The following is a 20,666-nucleotide window of genomic DNA, read 5'->3' on the forward strand; positions in this document are numbered from 1 at the left end:
ATTTTGTAACCAATTAACCGCGATAAACGAGAGATTACTGTATTGTGTGCTAATTTTGGATGTATGAACGTCCTTTGGATGACTTGTTGAGTGCATGGACAGCAGATACAGGAAGCAGGCATGAAGAGGTGGAGTTGAGCTGTGATTTGTGGCATGCCTCGCTCGGCTACATCTATGCCACTAAGAGAGAGAGAGACAGAGAGAGAGAAATACAAGCCCAACAATGACTAGAGGGGATGTGTCATTGACTTGACTCCATTTTCTGAAGACAATATACTTGTAAGTCTTACAAATACATGCAGGTATGCAAATATGTGCACACTTGCAAATATAATTGACTATTGACTTCTTAACACAGCCTTAATGAACAGGATTGATTCCATCCGAGTTTTTGCGTCTGCAGGCTAAACGGTTGTCAGAGAAAAGTTGTATACGTTTTCATTCTGTATTAAGTGAACATTTGTTGTGCTCTCTTGCAGGTCACTTTCTTCTTGGCAATGTTTCACTTGGCCTGCAATCTTTCTATTGTGTCGTCTCTTGTTTGAAATGAAGTGGAGTTGATCATTTTGGCCTGACACTGCAGTGCATTGCAGATATTTTATTCCCTGTTATCTTCTGTGACTTACTACGTGCATAAACAATCACACGCTCATTATTGCAACGTGGCGTTGGGCCAAGATGTTTAATGAAATGATCTTTGAAGTTTGGCCCGCTACGGCGTGATGCAACACAATGAGGACACAATGTAACGTAACCTTGAAACAATGCAGCTGTGTCATAGTTCCGCATTTACTGCTGTGTAAATACCATCCATCCATTCATCCATCATCGCATATCTGTTCTTCCCAGACTTCCCGGGTGGATCCGGAGGCATTCATAGTCTCTCCACTGTATCCTGGGTCTTCCCCGAGGCCTTCTAGGAGGCATGCTGACCAGATGCATGGGTCTCTCCCCTATGATGGTGCTCATTTCGGCCGCTAGTACTAGCGATCTTGTCCTTTCGGTCAAAGCTGACGTTTTTTGGCTTGGCTGTCTCCTCACTACAATGGACTGATGCACTGAGTCTCCAACTTATCAAATCAAATCAAACTTTATTTGTCGAGCACTTTTCATGCATAAAATGTAGCATAAAGTGCTTTAAATGTTAAAGAAGAAAAAGAACAAAAACAACAACAAGACGCACATACACAGACACACACACACAAACACACATGAGATGTTTGTTTGCCTGAGTACAGAGGAACCAGGTCAGGAAGCGCTGCCATCTGCGCTGGGGGCTGCACACGGCCCAGGCCAGAATGCCGCAACTCAGGGGGCCACCAAACAACAGGTAGGTAGGCAGAGGACCCATGGCGCTGCAGTGGGGCACCGCCACAGAGCTCCCACCCACCCCAGTCGGTGAGCACCACGAGAAGAGACACTCCAGCCCCCAGTGCAGAGGGCCCCCCACTGAGCAAACACTGGATATATGGGATACAAAATATAAAAACATATAAAATAAGAATATAGAAAGTATATATAGAAATAACAAACTTATAACTGACGGATGTCCTACCAAAGGTTTGCACATGAATGAGGTGCTCAAACGCTGGCTTTTGAAGTTGCGGCTTTCCGTGACGTCCATTCATCTTCATCCGTTTCCCTATAGGGAGGCATCTGGGAGGCATCCTGACAAGCCATCTCATCTGGAACAGTATTTATACTCTGAGTTTCTTTGGTGACAGTGCTACTCACTCTAAGGAAGAGTCCAGTCATCCTATGAACAAAACTCATTTTGGCTGTTTGTACCCGCCATCTTGTCTTTTTGGTCGCTACCCTGAGCTCATGTAAATCTGGAGCTTGCAGATATCTGCCTATTCATGTCGCTTTTCCATCCTTCCCTCGTCGTGAACAAGTAGATTATTAACGTAGTAGATAATATTAGCTAAAAAGGTTTCCATAAATTTGAAGTACCTGTACATGGCCGTACTATGATGAATGTTGAAGACCTACAGTACATTCATTCATTCATTCATTTTCCACCGCTTATCCTCAAGAGGGTCGTGGGTGGGGTGCTGGAGCCTATCCCAGCTGTCTTCGGGCGAGAGGCGGGGTACACCCTGGACTGGTGGCCAGCCAATCACAGGGCACATATAGACAAACAACCATTCACACTCACATTCATACCTATGGACAATTTGGAGTGGCCAATTAACCTAGCATGTTTTTGGAATGTGGGAGGACACCGGAGGGTGGAATTGAACCCTGGTCTTGCTGTGAGGTCTGCGCACTAACCACTCGACTGACGTGCATATGTGTATGTGTATGTGTATATATATATATATATATATATATATATATATATATAGTAATACTTAGTTTATAGTCATTGGTTTCATACCTGACTATGACAAGTCAAGTCAGATTCCTTATTTACAAATATACTATGCTCCGGAGCATTGAGCATAAGAAAACATTTTAAACACATATTAGAGCCCTGTAGACACAATATAACACCCCTATAGTTACATTTACACTCTTATTTGTAGTAGACATAATAAGAGAAAATAAAATGGTGGTGTGTTGCAGTGCTGAGCGTGTGGGCACAAATGACGTAGTTAAGCAGTTAAGCTCATCGGCGTGATGGACCCATTCTACCTATGCTATGCTAACATCTTTACAACAATACTTGCTTTCGTTGCCACTATGCTGGCATGCTTCCTACGTATATGCTCTCCTTCCACTTCCATTTCCTTCTTAATTAATCCTCGCTGCCCGACTTCTCATTTCCAAGCCCCCTCGCAATATCGCCATGACTGTTTACGGCTCCCACCAGCGTGTGTGTCTTTGTTTGTACGTACAGTAGAGTATATGCGGCCTATTGTTCATATCTGCCGGTGTTTACCATTGTTTTTCTTTATGGAGGCGTATGATTGCGTGTGCTGTTAAAATATGAATGTGTGATCCTGTGTGTGTGTGTGTGTGCGTGCACCCGTCCCTCCCCACCTGGCTGTCAGTAGCGCTTATTCGCTGACGGCGTTCACCAGCTGATAATTAAAGCTGAAGCGTGGAAAGATGGACGGCGGGGCGAGGAGGCGCGCAGCCGTGAAGTCGAGCGACGGGAGCGTCACTTTCATTCTGCTCGCTCGGCTCCTTCCTCCTCGTAGAGACACATAATTGTTATCCTGCCATCCTATCCCCCGCCCCCACCCCCATCTTCGTCTCTTTTTTACTCCGCGCCAGTAAAAAAAAAAAAAGAAAAGTCTGCATCCAAAGTGAATCCGCCCACCTCCGCTGGAAGAGAGCAGGGATGCTATTTCTGCTTCACATGCATCTTCATCCAGCTTCAGCACCAACTTCCAGCAACAACTTGAACAGACACAGGAGTGTCCAAACATTTACACATTAGATATATTTCAAGAAAAAAATGTCAGGTGAAAAATCCTGTTATTATTATCAACTTTTTAAAATTTTATTTATTTTTCCAAATACTAAAATTTAAATTTTAAAATTATCTAAATAATTTTTTTCTTGTAAAATTTAAACTTTGCATTTTAAAATTGACAACTTTGTTTCGTTTTGTTTGTTTGTCACGGCATTCTGACTTTAATATTTATAACTCAATGCTACTGGGACTCCAGCCAACCACAACGAGAGCCATTATCCACAAATGAAGGAGTGGTGAACCAAGTGACCCCAAAACCGCAGCCACGACAAAAGACCCCAAAGAACTTCGGGCCTCATAAAATTTTATGAATATGAATAATACTGGGCGGCACGGCGGTCTAGTAGTTAGTGCGCAGACCTCACAGCTAGGAGACCAGGGTTCAATTCCACCCTCGGGCATCTCTGTGTGGAGTTTGCATGTTCTCCCTGTGCACGCGTGGGTTTTCTCCGGGTACTCCGGTTTCCTCCCACATTCCAAAAACATGCTAGGTTAATTGGTGACTCCAAATTGTCCATAGGTATGAATGTGAGTGTGAATGGTTGTTTGTCTATATGTGCCCTGTGATTGGCTGGCGATCAGTCCAGGGTGTACCCCGCCTCTCGCCCGAAGACAGCTGGGATAGGCTCCAGCACCCCCGCGACCCTTGTGAGGAAAAAGCGGTAGAAAATGAATGAATGAATGAATGAATGAATGAATAATACTGAGCTGCACAGCGTTTGAGTGGTTAGCACTCAGGCCTCACAGCTAGGACACCTGAGTTCAATTCCACCCTCGGCCATCTCTGTGTGGAGTTTGCATGTTCTCCCCATGCATGCGTTGGTTTTCTCCGGGTACTCCGGTTTCCTCCCACATTCCAAAAACATGCTAGGTTAATTGGCGACTCCAAATTGTCCATAGGTATGAATGTGAGTGTGAATGGTTGTTTGTCTATATGTGCCCTGTGATTGGCTGGCCACCAGTCCAGGGTGTACCCCGCCTCTTGCCCGAAGACAGCTAGGATAGGCTCCAGCACCCCCTGCCACCGTCGTTAGGATAAGGGGTAGAAAATGAATGAATGAATGAATGAACTCTATGCTACTAAAATGACATTTTTTCCCTCATGATACTGCAAGTTTATTCTTATAAAAGTGCGCCTTTTTTCTCATTATAATGCCACTTTCTCGTCTTAATATTTTTATTTCATTTTCTTTTTTTCCCCCGACATCATTACACTAGTTCCAATATCTTCTTAAACATTTTGTTTCTCATAATTATGAATTTATTCCAATAATATTTTGATAATATTATTTTTATCATTATTATTAGCATAATTACTCTCATTATGACATATTTTTTCTTTGATTTTTTAACTTTACGCTACTAAAATGACATTCTGATTTTCTGGTATGAGTCTTCCATGTTTTTTTGGATGTGGAGAAAATTTGGGGATGTTAAAGTAGTTCAGAGTAGGAAAAGTGGAAAAGGAGTGTTGATGATGGACTGCTAGTATTGAAGATAAACTTTCATAAATGAATGTAAACTTACCAGATATGTTTACTCTGGTGCCAACAAGCTTTTTTCTTCATATCGCTATATTCCTTTTTAGTTTTCTTTCATTCATTCATTTTCTACCGCTTATCCTTGCAAAGGTCGCGCAGGGTGCTGGAGCCTATCCCAGCTGTCTTCGGGCGAAAGGCGGGTTACACCCTGGACTGGTGGCCAGCCAATCACAGGGCACATATAGACAAACAACCATTCACACTCACATTCATACCTATGGACAATTAACCAATTAACCTAGCATGTTTTTGGAATGCAGGCGGAGTACCCATAGAAAACCCAGAGAACATTCAAACTCCACACAAAGAGATGGCCGAGAGTGGAATTGAACTGGGGTCTCCTAGCTGTGTGGCCTTCACGTTCAGTTTTCTTGTTGAATAATATTTTTAGAATGTACCACAGGACACAAACGGCACTCTGGTTGCACTTTGGACACCACTGATATTGATTCAGTTCTTGTTCTAGTAACCAGTGTAGAATACTACATATCATGTCCTTGAATGCGTCTTCTGAATGCCTGTATTTATATTTGACTTCATTTAGACATTTCCATGCTTGACAATGCCTCATTGAGGCCAAAAATGTGTAAAATGTTTTTCATATTTAGTCATTAAGCAACATGATTGACACACCAATCCATGTGGTATTTTAAAATGATTCCTGGCTTAAACACTCGGGTAGCATTCCAGTTGACCTAATGAACTTCTGGTCTGCATCGCAGGCAAATGAATCAAAGCTGCTTTCCGTTGTTCTCCAACGCCTACATCCCTCAAGCCTGCGGCGCTGATCCGATTCTGGCGATGGTGATTGAGCAGCGACGTGCCACGGCGTATTTAAGTAAGAGCGACTGCCCACGACGCCACGTCGTGTTCTCTCTTGCTAGATATTGGAGTCATTACTCTTCAAGAGGTTCTGGAGTGGCAGGGAAAATCAAGTTCCACTCCAGACGAGCGAGGATGACGGAGACGTAAACAGACCAGGGTACGACTCGGTTGGGTTTTAAAGCAACACAATGGTGTAGTTTTTAGATTGGAAGCGATTGGAATGCCGGCGTATACTATATGATTTAATGCAGTGATTTTCAACCACTGTGCCGCGGCACACTGGTGTACCTTGAGAAACTGTCAGGTGTGCCGTGAGGAATTATCCAATATCACTTTTTATAATTAACATTTATTAATCATCATTTGCAAATATTATGTCAATAGCCATTATGTCAATAGTATACATGGACCCAAATATTCCAATTGCATTTGGTTTATTTGCTCAAACGGAAAGAATTGAACGGGGATGGAATATTCCTTTCCCCAATCCGATTGAGGTATCTTGTACCCGCTCAAACGGAAAGTTGTCAGTGTGCCTTCTTCTTTGTGGTGTTTTTCTTCTTCTGTTGTTTATTGGCGGTTGGCAAGCAGCTTTGGTGTGCATTAGCGCCATCTGTGAAACAGAATCTAAACCCTTCTATACGCCATTCACAAGTGCAGTTTTATTAAAAAAGAAAATACATATCTTTATAAAACATGTCCTGAGTTTAATTATAAAATATTAGCAAGATTGAATTTGATCTTTTCCTTTTTAAATGAATCCCAGGTGCGTTCTTTCAGCGCATGCTCCGATATGACGTAACACGCAGATCAAGACGTTCTTCACTTTTAAAAATGGAGGCCAGCAATCGGCACTGGACTAAGCAAAGTTTGTGTATGATTCTAACTAAATTTCAAGACTGGACAGACAAAAAACTGACAATACGGAGTGAAAGAAAAACTCGGGGAAGTCGGTATCACGTGATGTTGATGTTTACGTTTTACTGCGCATGCCCTATTGACTATTCTGGTTGATTTTCACGGCGCATGTAGACAAGAGATTGGAATATTCCTTTCCATGGATACCATTGTTTCCCGAAAGGTCATTCGGAAAGAGAAAACTTGTCATGTAAACGTGGCTACTGTCGCGTGTCTGTGGTGTAAAGACTGGCATAGCAATGTAATATTGTTCCTCCGATAGACTTATTGATGCACGTGTGAGGTCGTGGTGACATTTTGTAAAATTTTTGGTTAGTGGTGTGCCACAAGATTTTTCCAATGTAAAAAAGTGCAGTGGCTCAAAAAAGGTTGAAAAACACTGATTTAGTGGACCAGCCTGGAAACATCTAGCTGGGGGAGCCCTGGAGCAAAAAAATCAATTGTTTCTTAGCGATTCTTTAAGAAGGATGGGATAATGGAGGAATTATTTCCCTTTTTCCGCCGCAGATGAGCTCATGAGTTGTCCTGAAAAAAGTCCAGACGTCACATTTATTTAGTTCTAAGATAAAAAAACAAAGAAGTTAGGAAAAACAAAGCAAAACAATAGCGGGAACAGATTGAGGATCAATTACGGGTTGGCGTCGCGGAGCAGCGGAGGTGAACGGGGGCCAATCGGATTGAGAAAATGGAGGGCAAACTGAATGAGTCCGGAAATTGGGAGCAGGTGCGTCGGTGTCGTCTTCTTTCATGATGTCTCAGCATCTCGGTGCAGCTCAGATCGCATCCTCCATTTGTTGTTTCGCACACCGATTGTTAGCTAAACTGTATTGCCGCGCTAGACAAACAGAAAAAGTCATTTTGAAGACTCGCTTTTCTTGCCTTGTTCTCCAGGGGGCGCCGTTAGCACTCAGACGATTGCGTCGCACTTGTCTGCTACGTGTCAGCCGTTCGGTGAATCAGAAGGCGAACGTGTCTTGTAATCGTTCACACGTTGTCGCCGCCGCCTCAGACGCCTTAAGCGGGGCACATTGTCGCACAGCTGAGAATCGAATCTGCGCTGATAAGATGGCGGCGAGCAGATGGAAAAAGGAAACGCGACACCCCTGCTTGATGAAGCAAATCATGGCTCTTGTCAGCTCTGGATAAAAACGTTCAAGGTTCACGGTTCTATGACAAACAGCCCAGGTAGCACAGGTCAAAGGTCGTACTAGTTACCAGGTTGACGCAGCTCGCCGCCAGCGGCGACATTCTCGCCACATGAGCGCCTCTTAATCAGCGTGGTGTAATCATGTTTGGCTCTGTTAATTAACGATGACATGACGAGACAGGGGAGGGGAACCACACCCCCTACCCCCTCCCTACCCCCCAAACTGCTGCCATCTCTGCTGACGATGTACGCTCGGCTTGCCGCTTCAGTCTGTCACGCCCACTCGCGAGCCATCTATTCCCTCAATGAGTCAAATTGCCCAAAACTGTCACTAATAATAGTCATTATCCCAACACAAAAGGTCCAATTAGTCTAATCTTAACATCACAGTCTTTAACTCTCTTTTCTTTTGTCTGGGTTCCTTCTCTTTTTGCCTCAAAAATGAGAGGAATGAGTCAAACGTTAGCAATGCTCACATACGACATTAGCAAAGCCTGGCGTCATTGTGTGAATGCTGAGATGCATTATTCCGTGCGCGGTGGCATGGCTGAGGTTGCACAGCGGTCGTCTCAAATTGGATGGTTGCAGGTTCAATTCTCAGCCGGTGAGGTGATTGCAGCACATGTGTAGAATGTGTTGTTGTTGACTAGCATGACTAAATGTGTATCAATTAGGGGTGTGTATTGGCAAGAATCTGGCGATACGATACGTCTCACGATACGATATATCACGATACTGTTAACAAGGTGATATTTTTTTTGTTTTTCTTGTAGTTAAAGATTATTTCCTGGAAAAACTGAAGTACACCAGCAATATGAACTTACTAAACACATTTTTATTCGATTAGAACAGTATGTTATGCTGTATCACAAACTTTCCTCTGTAAAGCTTTAACATCCAGCTTTAAATTTACAAAAAAAACCATAAAAAATAAATTAAATTATGTCTCAAGATCCTGCTCAAATGTTCACATTCTATTAGCTGTGAAAAAATGCAGAGTATACAGTCCCTGACTTATCCACCATCAGAACAGTATTTTTGTGGAACAAAGTAACTAAAATCAGTAAAAAGTCCTTTTAGGATGCTTGAAATAACCATTATTTAACAAAATTTGAAAAACAAAATACCTGCAATATCACAGTACTACTTTTGTAGTATACAAAAGGACCTTTGCATCGCTTGCTAGCGGCAGGTCCTCATGGTGTCTCGCTAAGTGGACTCGCGTGTTTCCCGAATAATGTATTCGGGAAACACGACACATTTTCCAAACGGCATGGGTTTTGTCCATTTCTGCACACCCTACTTTGTGTAGAAATCCAAAATATGTCCACACTTCAGCCTTTTAAGCCGCAGGGGCCGCTGTTATGTGCTGGTATTCTGCCATGTTGAACTGTGAGGACGTTGAACGAGATTCACGAGTGAAACAACAACTTGCCTAATTGACTACGTAAGTGCTGCCGCCTAACGATCGGAAGTTTAAATTAAAATTAGAAATGAACCTTTTCCGTGTCTGCACTTGAATAAATACCATATACAGTCTATGATAAATGCCTAAAAATATCCATATCATACTTTTTAATATCGATACAGTATCATGGAACGAAGTATCGCAATATATCGCCGAAACTATGTTTTCTTACATCTCTAGTATCAATATGAGAAGATCGAAATGAGCCAGATGAGGTGGCTCGGTATCTGGTCAGGATGACTACCAGGCGCATCACTGGGGAGGTGTTCAGGGAACGCCCGACCAGTCGGAGTCCTCTGGGAACACAGAACACTCAACTGGTCTGGGAACGCCTCGGGAGCCGGTGGGAAGACCTGGATAAAGTAGCCAAGGACCGGGAAGTCTTGGGTTGCTGTCTATGGACAATGGATAGATATATGGCGGGATGGATGGATGTAATGGAAGTAATGAAAACCTGCAACTTCAAAAGTGGGAGTTAGAAAAACTACAGTTTGTAAAACTACAGTAGCACATCTGTCGATTACTGATTGCAGACTCTACATCACTCTATCGTGGTGAAGATGGAGCCAAGATGGAGCCAAAAGCTCTCAATTCACCAGTCTATCTATGTTCTTCACCCTGGTCGTGAGCTTTGGGTATTGACCTAGAGGACAACATTGTGGATACAAGTGGTGGTTTTCTATGTCCGGTGGATGTGGTGTCACTTGGAGAAACTCTGAGTAGAACCGCTACTTTAGCACATTGAGAAGAGCCAGATAAATTGGCTTGAGCATCTGGTCAGGATGACTCGCTGGCACCTCCCTGGTGTTCAGGGTAGAAGGCCTTAGGGTTCATGCATGAATGAATGAATGAATGGATGGACGGACGGAGGTCATGAAAAGCTGCAACTTCAAAAGCGAGAGTTTGAGCGCCTCATTCGTCCATCAATTACTCATTAGACTTGACACTTGATGTACCAAACACATTTTAAGCTGCATGTTTTTCTTTTATACATTCATTCATTTTCTACCACTTATCCTCATGAGGGTCGCGGCGGGGTATGCTGGAGCCTATCCCAGCTGTCTTCGGACGAGAGGCGGGGTACACCATGCACTGGTGGGCAGCCAATCACAGGGCACATATAGACAAACAACCATTCAAACTCAAATTCATACCATAACATGTTTGAGTTCAATAATTGTATTTTATCAATTTACAGTAAAATCTATATTATCATTAAATGTGGAAAAATATATTTTTAATTAATATATCAAATAAATAATATAAATTTTATGCATAATAAAACATATTGGAATGTGTTATTTTATTATTCATTCATTCATTCATTTTCTACCGCATTTTCCTCACGAGGGTCGCGGGGGGTGCTGGAGCCTATCCCAGCTGTCTTCGGACGAGAGGCGGGGTACACCATGCACTGGTGGCCAGCCAATCACAGGGCACATATAGACAAACAACCATTCACACTCAAATTCATACCATAACATGTTTGAGTTCAATAATTGTATTTTATTAATTTACAGTAAAATCTATATTATCATTAAATGTGGAAAAATATATTTTTAATTAATATATCAAATAAATAATATATATTTTATGCATAATAAAACATATTGGAATGTGTTATTTTATTATTATTAATTTAATCTCAATAAGATGTAGTTGTGTTCATTTAGAATTTAAATTACTTATTAAAATGTAGTGTTTTTATGATCATAGTATGTGGAAAATTCTATATCTATATCACTCATATTTTAAAATAGTAACAATATATATTATTTGTTTTTTCATTCATTCATTCATTTTCTACTGCTTTTCCTCACAAGGGTCGCGGGGGTGCTGGAGCCTATCCCAGCTGTCTTCTGGCGAGAGGCGGGGTACAGCCTGGACTGGTGGCCAGCCAATCACAGGGCACATATAGACAAACAACCATTCACACTCACATTCATACCTATGGACAATTTGGAGTCGCCAATTAACCTAGCATGTTTTTGGAATGTGGGAGGAAACCGGAGTACCCGGAGAAAACCCACGCATGCACAGTAAGAACAATTCCGAGGGTGGAATTAAACTCAGGTCTCCTAGCTGTGAGGCCTGCATTCTAACCACTCTTCATTGTGTAGCCCTTTTTTTTCATACAGTGTATATTTAATATGGTTTCATATCACTGCGCCATTATTCATATTTAATCTGGGAGTTGTTAGCCAAACAAGCAGCGACTAAGACGAAGCCAGCAATTAGTGGGAAAACAAACACGTCATTCTTTATTACATCGCGACCGCGTTTCTTTGCCAAATTGTACAAATTGGACTTTAAATCATTGATACAAACAATATTAAATTGAACTTAATACAGCACCCAAGTGTATAAACTGGTGGAAGATCATGAGATGAAGATGAGATGATGAATGTGTCGGTGTCACATGGCTGATAACCTCCTGTGTGTGTGTGTGTGTGTTGGACATATGCATATATTGTATATATTTCCCAGCATGCACTGCACATGTGCATGTGTCATGTGCACACAAGCATGCAGTGGGATGACAAGAGATGGCAAGAGATGCCAAGTAAGACAAGATATAAAAGTGAGGAGGAGGACGAGGCCAAGGGGGGAGGCTGAGACCGACACACACACACACACAACTCTCCCGCGACCCTGCACAGGATAAACGGTAGAAAATAAATGGATGCAAGCTACATTTGAGTACTTTTGAGTCCAAAATGTCCTTCCTCTTGGACCCACCCCTAGCTTAGATGGGTCTGGCCCATGTATACACCCATGACTGGCTTTGCTACACATCTTAAAACAAACATCTGCTAGCTATCCATCAGCTTCAGACGTGGGAGTTGTAAGTTGTTTATTCAGTGAATAGGCCAAGCTAGCATGAGTAGGCTGGAGTTTTCATTCCAAGACACAATTGTAAAAAAAAAATTCATCTGACAGAGACTTATAGCGCTCGCTATGTAGGTTGTGTATATTTATGCACGGTGGCTGTTTGAACCCAGGAAGTAAAAAGAGGTGATTTATCCACGCTGCTTCCTTCCCTCAGCGAGGATGCAGACGGATGGCGCGGATGCTAATGCGCCCACGGTGCGCCACAGACACCCTCGCCGGCTATTTTTTGCCCTCCATAGATCCTTGCGCTCTGCTACTGTCACATCCTCACGAGCTGAGGATGTGCCGGGAATCACACTGCAACCCTCCAAGGAGCTAGCATGCTAACAGATTAGCAGAGGCTACGCTTTGTGTCTCACACAACACAAAGTGAAAAAGAATGCTACTTTTTTCCCCTGTAATATCGTCACAATATTTCTTGCCATAGCGTAGCTTTATTCTTCTGAAATGCCAACTTTCTTGAAAAAAAAAATGTTTTCATGTTGTCTTCATAGTGAAGACATTTAGTTTCGTCTTTTTCTTGTATATTGTCGAGAAAAAAAATGCTTTTTTGCATTATCTGGATGATATTTTTGCATCATCAATATCCTGTTACATTGTTATTCTTGTTGTCCCTCATTTATCACGGTGAATTTGCTCCGATAAGTGAATTTCTGTGAAGTAGGATTTGGTATGAATAAATTATAATAATATAACATAACATAACATAACATAACATAACATAACATAACATAACATAACATAACATAACATAACATAACATAACATAACATAACATAACATAACATAACATAACATAACATAACATAACATAACATAATATATATATATAAACTGTCAAACCCATATTTATAAAAAAAATTGCATATTAACAAAAATATTATTTTTTATATATAATACATATATAAATAATATTTTTGTAAATATGCAATTTTTTTCAAACCCATATTTACAAAAAAATGCATATTAACAAAAATATTATTTTTTTATATATAATACATATATAAATAATATTTTTGTAAATATGCAATTTTTTTCAAACCCATATTTACAAAAAAATGCATATTTACAAAAATATTATATATATATATAATTGCATATTTACAAAAATATTATTTATTATATATATATATCGGAAATTCACTCACAACGGACAGATAAAACCGATTTTTCTGTAATGTATTTCCAATAAAAATTCATTGCATATATCGGATTTTTTATAACGGATTTCGCCTATTTCAGACAAAATCTCCAGTCCCGTTCCAATGCATTTCCATTAAATTTCCCTCGCATATATCGGATGGCCGCAACGTGGCGCTCCGGATATAAATCCGATATATGCGTAAAACGGACATTTTCCGGTATACGCATATAACGGATTTCGCTTATATCGGACAAAACCAGTGGGAACAATTGAATCCGATATATCCGAGGTTTACTGTATATAAATAATATTTTGTAAATGCAATTTTTTTTATAAATATGGGTTTGACAGTTTTTGACATACTATTATTTTGCACAAGCTTTGAGATCACTACAGGCACATAGAACAAACTAATGAGCAACTAGCTAGCAGTTGCATCTAAATTATCTGCATTTATATCTGTACTCGGAGTAGACGGGGCATAAAGCAGAAGTGGGTGTGGTTTACCCAGAAATGGGCGGGACTTGACTACTGAACGAATGGAAACAACAAGCTTCAGGTTCACCGATGGAGGAAATAATCACCGCTTGCAGCCTTGTTTCTTTGTTTTTTTGTTGGTTCATACAATTTCATACAGTTTATGAAGAAAATCCAGTGGACACAATATCCCTGGAGCTTTGACGCTGTTAAGAAACTGTCATGTGTGGTTTTATTAAGATTTATTTGAAGACTAATTCCAGTCTTGGTGTGTGCCAAGAAGCATGGGGCGACCGTTTCTTTTCTTAGAAGTTTTGTGGTGGCATTTAGCAAAGAGCAACACTTCCAACAAAAGGTCCTCTAAGCAGAAGTATTTCTTGGACGCCCTGGACAAGCCGTGGGCGGATGTGATAGTTGGGATATAAATAGCCTGCAGGAAGTTTGAATGGGGCGGATTAGCAGCAAAATCGCGTGTAGCGATCATCCTCTTTCTTTAGAATGCGATGGATCTTTGGCGCTATCGACAATCTGTGGAGCTCACACTCCAACCAGTGACGTCTGCAATTGTTGTTGAGGATGTGAGTGTTCAAGGATTAGAATTTGATAATGAAAAAAAGCTGCGTGTGGAACAAGAATGGAAAGTGAATATGGAGAAAGACTTATTAAGCAGGAAGTCCAGTCAGGTTATTTAGTACGTGTCACCCTGCTGTGATTCTGAATGAGCGCCGAGCGGAGATGAAGTCATTTGTCACTGGAAGGACTTTTGTTGATGGCATTGTCACATGACCTGCTCCAATCAATGCTCTTCTTCTGATTTTTACACCACCACCACCATCATCATCATCATCAATGTGAAACCTCCATAGCAAGTGCGATTGTACACCAGAGCACTAAAAACAACACAAAACATTCTTCAATGATGATATAAAGCACACAATTTTCACATTTTTCATGACAATAGCTAAGAGCGACTCATTTTTGATCGGCGGAGGGGATCAGTGTTTTGAAGCAAGTATCGTCCTGTATCGATAAAGTGATTTTTCCAATGATATCGGCCTCCCTCCTTGTGAATACTATATCATTATTATGAATACAAATGTTATTTTTTATTTAATTGCATTTTCTCCATAGGTATGAATGTGAGTGTGAATGGTTGTTTGTCTATATGTGCCCTGTGATTGGCTGGCCACCAGTCCAGGGTGTACCCCGCCTCTCGCCCCGAAGACAGCTGGGATAGGCTCCAGCACTCCCACGAATGTAAAAAATAATAGAAGAAGGCGGCACTGTGGGCGAGTGGTTAGTGCGCAGACCTCACAGCTAGGAGACCAGGGTTCAATTCCACCCTCGGCCATCTCTGTGTGGAGTTTGTGCAAGTTCTCCCCGTGCATGCGTGGGTTTTCTCCGGGTACTCCGGTTTCCTCCCACATTCCAAAAACATGCTAGGTTAATTGGCGACTCCAAATTGTCCATAGGTATGAATGTGAGTGTGAATGGTTGTTTGTCTATATGTGCCCTGTGATTGGCTGGCCACCAGTCCAGGGTGTACCCCGCCTCTCGCCCAAAGACAGCTGGGATAGGCTCCAGCACCCCCGCGACCCTCGTGAAGACAAGCGGTAGAAAATGAATGAATGAATGAATTTAATGAAAAAAATAATAGAAGAATATAATAGAAGAAATAATAAGACCTCCTCTCTGGTGTGAAGCCCTCATGTTTGTTCAGGTTTGGCACCAATCTGTGCATGTTTGAGGGAGGGGGTTTGTTGTTTCGGGGTTGCTAACGTCATGTGTTTCTGCAGTGAAAGTTGATAAGCAAATGGCTTCTTGTCCTTGTTGTCGTGCGCTAAAGGACATGGCGATGCCGCTCCGGGCTCCGCTTGCTCGGCCCCACCAGAACCTTTCATGTGGTCCAGCAGAACATCATTAGCCGAATTCTCCCTCCCTCCTCTCGGCTTTTAGCCGTTGATTGAAAAGCTGGCAAATCCCCAGCCATCATCTTTATTCATGACGTCAGTGACATAAAACACACAAGGCTAATTAGCTAACTGACTGACTGATAGCCGCTGGTAATCAATACGTCTCGATCACGTCAAGGCTACATTTTCTTAATGACGCGTGCACGAGTGTGTGCGCTGCTGTTCCCAACGTCATTGTGTTTGAGCGTTGTATTTCTTTGATGTGGCGCGCGGTGATGAATATAACTTGTGATCAGCAGAGGTCAAAGGGCAGCCGGCGCATCGTCAATTTGTGAACATTTGAAGGATTTACGGCTCTCCAAGATGCGACGTGCCAACAAAAGTAGCTTCTTTTTTCCCAAACACGATGTAGAGCTACTTCATGAATATCATAATCAGCCCATTATAATAATAACAATAATGACATTCTATTTAGTTATTGCATGTGTACTCATTTTATTATATTTATGAGTCAATTCTCATTTTTCTAGTGCCAGATCATAACAGAAGCTGCCTCGAGGCGTTTTACACATGGAGCAGGTCTAGAATCAAACTATGCATACATTAGACCACAACCAACTGAACACCCCACCAGCAAGCACTTTGTGATGGAGGAAAGGGAATTTTATTAATAATAGGAATTATATATTTTTCATGCCCACTCCGCTGTGATAATAAATGAAAGTCTTTGGGGAGCTAATTGAAATGTGTTTAGGAGCTACTGGCAGCTCATGATGGACTCCATGGAGACCCCTGACTTACATTGTATAAACTCAAAGAATAGGCACCGCTGGTGTTCCTTCGACCTCGCCTGCCAGAGGAAGAGCACTCATTGTCGCACACATTTTGTCAGAAACCATCCTCTAATTAAACCGCATTCATGGCCCATCATGTCCTTGTCTATATTTGTCTAGAGCAGGGGTCTCAAACTCAATTTACTTGGGGGCCACTGGAGCTAGGGTCTGGGCGAGGCTGGGCCGCATCAGGTTTTCCAAAAAAAAAAAAAAAAAAAAAATTATTACAATTAAAAATTATTAAAAACAGAAAAATGAATAAACTTAGCTTTTGTTCCGATTTACTACAAGAAAAGCTCTGATAAAACATTCCACTGTTCTCAAATATCTTAATTTTTATTTTTCTACACAAAATAAGATAATTCTACATAAAATAAGAATAAAGAAAATCAATCAATCAGTAATAAATAAATATAATAATAATAATAAAACACCAAATAATAAAAACTTAAGAAACCACATACAGTTGGTGGGTAGACAAATTATTTTTTTCCAGATTAAAATGAACAAAGCATTATTAGAGCCCTGTAGACATGACAAAACACGACTATAGTCACATTTATTCTCTTTTTATTTACAACATATTGCGCAACTGCAGGGTCTTGAGACACATGCTAACTCGCAAACTAGAGAGCTAGCGACCTAAACGGTTAGCCTTCAAGTTATTTCCTGTAAACTTAAATAGCCAAAAACTTACCACTTACACACGGATAGGGAGGATAACTATTAACATTTATTTAACCTTTAACATGAACATTAATCAAACGTAATATTTTTTTCTGGGTACATGATACCATACAGCATCCATATCAAACTTGCGCGGGCCGCACTAACATTAAACTTTCATATCAAGGAGGGGCCTCAAACTTAGTGTCCTGCGGGCCACATTTGGCCCACGGGCCGCATGTTTGAGACCCCTGGCCTAGAGTGTCTAAGGTTAGAAAAAGCGGATCCAGATCTTCACCAAAATGTACCAAATGAAGGAATTTAAAAGTTCACTTTAGTGTTTTTGCACTTGGCAGAAGTGATAATAACGATTCCATGTGGTCCCATGAAGTAATGTGCATAAAAACAGTAGAGTGGTGGCAGTAAGCACAAGCTGCATCGTGTCCATTGTCCTCATTAAAGTCCCCTCGTGTGGCTGGCAACTAGGACAGCTGTGAACGCCGCTGCAAAGTCTCACGATGGCCCCAAACTTGTCTTTAATTGCTTTCACTGGAAGAAGCACTGCAGTGACACCGAAGCTGCTGACAGTAAACAATAAACGACTAGCCACTAGCCATGTTTGAAAAGGTAAAGGAAGCAAGATGAAATGTTGGCAAAAGTCCACAGGTTGCATTTTTCTACATATGGCTGAAACGTTTAAGGCATTTTCCCGCCAGCGCCAATGAAAAAGGACTTTTTCATTTTGTGCTGGAGTAGTAATGAATAATTCAAAGCTCCTTGCTGGTTCGTCTCCACCTGAGCGGACTGCGGCTCCATCCACCCGGGAACCAAAGTACCAGAGGCCAATTAAATGTGTCCCAAAGTGCCCCGCAAACATTGCTGAAAGAAAAGCAGAGACCTTGTGGGGGCTCTGGGGGTGGGGGGGTGGTCAACACGTCTGACATAATAGAGGATAAACACGACGCTGACACATCATTAGGAACACCTATGACTGCCCTTACCTGGACATTAACCTTCTAGGGTCGCTTTGAATTCAGTATCACTCCATCCCTGTTTCTCAAAAAATATATAAAAATAAAATTAAAAATAAAATAAAATAAAAATTGGTGACTCCAAATTGTCCATAGGTATGAATGTGAGTGTGAATGGTTGTTTGTCTATATGTGCCCTGTGATTGGCTGGCCACCAGTTCTGGGTGTACCCCGCCTCTCGCCTGAAGACAGCTGGGATAGGCTCCAGCACCCCCGCGACCCTCGTGAGGTAGACAGAAAAGCGGTAGAAAATGAAAAATAATAAAATAAAATAAAATAAAATAAAATAAAATAAAATAAAATAAAATAAAATAAAATAAAATAAAATTAAATTAAATTAAATTAAATTAAATTAATATATTTTGTGGTGGAATACGGCCTATTATTAGACAGAAAATATGTATATTTAAGCACATCTTTTCCCTAAATTAAGCATTTTCAAGCATCAACCAATGAAACATGATTAAGTGAGAAATTACTGTATTCATCCAGCCATCCACGCTAATCCTCATTAGGGTGGCAGGGGGATGCTGGAGCCTATCCCAGCTAACTTTGGGCAAGAGGCAGGGATACCCTGGACTGGTCCTATAGCCATCATTCACACTCACATTCATACCTATGGACAATTAAGCTACCATGAACGTTTTTGGAATGTAGCGGGAAACCGGAGAACCCGGAGAAAACCCGGGTAGAACAGGGGAGAACATGCAAACTCTGTACACAATCGACCCCAGGTCTTCCTGATCTCCTGACCGTGTAGCCAACATGCCAACCACTCATCCACCAAGCGGTTACTTTATTCAGTTATTTTTTATTATTTTAACCCGGTAAATGCCCATTTGAATCAATGATGCTGTTGTATAAGTGATTTTCCAAACATAAAAGTGACGGGGGGGGGGGGGGGGCAGGTGTCTGGTTAGCCTATGAACACATTTGATATTTGAATTTTGTCATTAAAAATGAAAAAAACTCATTCAATATGGAGTAAGACAACCAAAATTATGAGGCAAAATGTACCTGAAAAAAACAAATCCAAGTGCTTTTTCTAATATTTTGATGTTATATTTTAAAAGTGGTCATAATTGTTGGTCAATCACGTCGCCAATTGTCAATGACAAAATGTTTCCGAATAGAATATAAATAGGGCTCGACAGAATACAATACAGTCCACATAATAATAAATGCATTGCTACATCATAATAATGTTTGCTTTGTATTGGAGCTCACAAGATGGTGTGCCTAATGAAGTGGCTTTGTTTTAGGTGTCATTTCCATGACGGGGGCCGTATGTTTTTTGCGAAATTGTAGCTCCGCCAGCATCACTGGAGCGCTTAGCAGGCTTCTAAATGTGTGTTTTTTTTTAAATTAATGCAGGTTGTAATTGTCAGCAACATATGGCTGCATGACATCAGAACATTTGCATCTTTTATTAAAACTCGGATCTCTTTGACTCGTTGCTGGTCGTCTGCTACAAACATCTCATTCTCTTTCATTTTAACACCTGCCAGGGAAACAAACCATCACCTAATTTCTATGTTTTTCTGTTTCTTGCATTTTATACGATGCCATGACCACCCCCATCAATACCCGTCATTTGATTGGCGGTACTCCTCTTGGTACCAGGCCATTTGAGATGTTTGTGTAAGCTTCGATTCCTCCATCGCTGGACTTAAAAAGGTGAACGTGTCAAAACACGCACCCCTGCTGTGTTGCCTGTGCTATTATTATATATTATTATTATATTATTAACACACAAATACACCACAGGGTGGTGCTGTTAAGAAGCTGGTTAAGTTTGATCCCATAAATTGGTCACAGATCCCAGCTCACATGGCCGCCATGCAAGGTCCATGAGTATTGAGAAAGATCTGCAGTTTAAGGAGTTAAGCAAATGTTGAGCTACCTCAACTGGCTCCTCTCCATGTGAAGGAGAAGCGGTTCTTCTAAGATGATCTCTTAGGGTCCAGAGACCAGCCACCCTACAGAGGAAACTCCTTTAGGCCACTTGGATCCGCGATATAATACAGCAGTTGTCTCTCACGACCCAAAGCTGACAACTTCGACTGACCAGTAAATTGGTCTCATGTCATCTGGTGTACGTGATGTCGGGAAAAAAGTCGACTAAAGCTTCCAGTCAGACGTTTCGTTTTGAGAATCGAGAATCCATTCCTGGCCACCACTCAGTCGTCTCTCCTAACGATTTGTCTTCCTCCTCCTCCTCTCTCCTTCATGTTATGTCAGTAGTGTTGAGGACCAAGACCAGAAGTCACTCCAAAAAAAGACTTCACAAAAAGCCTTGTTGTGTATTTTTAGCCTTTGGCGTTTTCCTCCCATAATGGAAGCCGCGCGTCCCGCTGCTTCCTGCATTGATTCTTACGGCAAAGTGG

General features: G+C 41.4%; 1 protein-coding gene across 3 annotated transcripts in view; it reads left to right on the top strand.

Moving 5' to 3' along the window:
• The window catches only part of LOC131109088 (voltage-dependent T-type calcium channel subunit alpha-1I-like), a 161,769-nt gene that overhangs the window by 18,876 nt on the left and 122,227 nt on the right, over positions 1-20,666 (top strand). The window lies entirely within an intron of this gene.

The sequence above is a fragment of the Doryrhamphus excisus genome, chromosome 1, assembly GCF_030265055.1.
Source record: "Doryrhamphus excisus isolate RoL2022-K1 chromosome 1, RoL_Dexc_1.0, whole genome shotgun sequence".
In the NCBI taxonomy this organism is placed as follows: Eukaryota; Metazoa; Chordata; class Actinopteri; order Syngnathiformes; family Syngnathidae; genus Doryrhamphus; species Doryrhamphus excisus.